This window comes from Mandrillus leucophaeus, unplaced genomic scaffold (assembly GCF_000951045.1).
Source record: "Mandrillus leucophaeus isolate KB7577 unplaced genomic scaffold, Mleu.le_1.0 Scaffold243, whole genome shotgun sequence".
NCBI lineage: Eukaryota > Metazoa > Chordata > Mammalia > Primates > Cercopithecidae > Mandrillus > Mandrillus leucophaeus.
The window spans coordinates 2,760,521-2,763,155 of record NW_012102510.1 but is presented as its reverse complement, the minus strand read 5'-3'; positions in this window follow the sequence as shown (position 1 = coordinate 2,763,155).

The window sequence follows — 2,635 nt, the reverse complement described above, 5'->3', positions numbered from 1 at the left end:
AAAATTGCTTGAACTTAGGAGGCAGAGATTGCAGTGAGCCGAGATTGCGTCACTGCACTTCAGCCTGGGCAACAGAGCAAGACTCTGCCTCAAAAAAAAAAAAAAAAGAAAGAAAGAAAAGGCAGAAAGAAAAAAGAAAAAAATAATTAGGGTGAACATGAACACTGGAAAGAAATGAAAATGAAAATGTAGCTTTCTTGCCAATAAGATTATTTTATACATAGAAAACCTACCAGACTGCTAAAAGACTACTAAAATTCATAGGGTATAATACAATGTAAGGGGCTGGATACAAGGTAACATTATAAAAGCAGACAGCTTCTTTTTTTTTTTTTTTTTTTTTGAGATGGAGTCTCACTCTGCCACCCAGGCTGGAGTGCAGTGGCGCAATCTTGGCTCACTATGATCTTCGCCTCCCTGCGACCTCCACCTCCCAGGTTCAAGCGATTCTGAGATTCTGCTACCTCAGCCTCCTGAGTAGCCAGAATTACAGGCGAGCGCCACCATGCCCGGCTAATATTTGTATTTTTAGTACAGACGGGGTTTCACGATGTTGGTCAGGCTGATCTCGAACTCCAGACCTCGTGATCTGCCCACCTCGGCCTCCCAAATTGCGGGGATTACAGGCATGAGCCGCCGCGCCTGGTCAAAAGCAGACAGTTTCTCTCTACAATAACAAAGAGCCAATGGAAACAAATTGCATAAATAATGATAGCAAAAACTATATAAAATACGTAAGTGTAACTTTGTTATTATTATTTTTTTTGAAACAAAGTCTCCCTCTGTCATCCAGGCTGGAGTGCAGTGGTGCAATCAAGGCTTTCGCAATCAGGCGATCTTTCCACCTCAGCTTTTTTTTTTTTTTTTCGTACAGACGGCAGTCTCCCTGTGTTGCCCAGGCTGTTCTCCACTCCTGGACTCAAGCAATCGCCCTCCTCGGCCTTCCAAAGTGCTGGGATTACAGGGATAAGCCACCGCGCCCGGCCAGAATAAACATTTTAAGGAGGTGGGCCTATACGATTACAAAAAGAGAAAAATTTTGACTAATATAAAATAGTCGGCCTGGCGCGGTGGCTCACGCCTGTAATCCCAGCACTTTGGGAGGCCGAGGCGAGTGGATAGTTTGACTCCAGGAGTTCTAGACCAATCTGGGCAACATGGCGAAACCCCATCTCCACTAAAAATATAAAAATTAGCCGGGCTTGGTGGCGCGCGCCAGTAATCCCAGCGACTCGGGAAGCCGAGGCACGAGAATCGCTGGAAACCGGGGAGGCGGAGGTTGCAGTGAGCCGAGATCGCGCCACTGCCCTCCACCCTGAGCGACAGAGTGAGACTCCGTCAAAAAAAAAAAAAAAAAAAAAAAAGACGGTGTATACAACATATTCTTGATTGCAGCTAAAGATATTCTTAAGGAAAAGGGCATGCTCTTAAAATTTTTTTTAACAAAGAAAGGCTGAGCATTAATGAATTAACATTCAATTTAAGAAGTTAGATAAAGAGAAAACAGTACAGATAAGAGCAGAAATTAAAGAAATAGAAAACAAAGGTACATCAGAAGAGATATGTGATCAGAGGAGCAACAACGTCAAAAGTTGTTTTTTTGGAAAGGCTAATAAAATTAGCAAACCTCTGGGAATACTGAAAAAGGAAAAACCCAAAGCACACACTATTAAGGCTGGACATCAAGACACAGCAGGGAATCTAAAACCTGACTACTCCAGAGGCCCTCATCCCTGACACTCATAGATTCCCATTCATTAGGTTCTTTATTTCCCCACCAGTTGACACCACAACTGCCAATGCATCATCCCCCGAAGCCAACAAAGCTTCAAAATCACCTGAGCGACTATCACGCCATAAAACCTCGTGCACTGCATTTAGCGTCGCGCGCCAAGAAGGCTTAAACGGCCTCTGAGGGGGATTTCCGTTTCCTGTCCTCACCCCGACACTGCACCTTCTAGGGCTGTTGATTTTGCACACGATCAGTAGAACTGAGAGGTTGTAGTCTACTCACTGAACACAGCCCTGTTACGGATCGGCGGAGACTTGGTCCATGAGTGGCGTTGTCAGGTGAGGAATATGGCTGCGCTATGTCGTGCCTCATGGGGGCGGCCATCTTAGCACCCATTCCGTACAGTGGGCTGTTCCACAGAAGGCGGGGGCGAGAGGGCGTTCACGGGTAGAATCCTTCTAGGGGCAAGATTCTGGGAGAAGCTGGTCTTTGGAACTCGGTTCTATAAGTTTGGGCAAATTTTAAAGAAGCAGAGGTGCGCCTCCTACCCAGGGAGGATGGGGCGTGTTCTGATGTTCAAGGGATCCACCACTGGGCAAGAGGAAGAAGTCAGGGTGGTACAATCCCCCCCTTGGCGATACCACTGGGAAGAGGGGGAGAAATCAGGTTACCACAGGTGCCCGTCGTGGGCGATACCACTGGAGAAGAGGGGAAAGGAGTCAGGGTGTACAATCTCCCGATATGCTGCGGTTACCATGGAGAAGACTTGAACTCCCCCATCTCCGTTACCCTCCTTGCCCCACTACAATGATAGTAGTTAGGAATAATAATAATAATAATAGTCTTTGCTATGGACAACCAATGGTTTTTCTTTCCTTTATTTATTTATTTATTTATTTATTT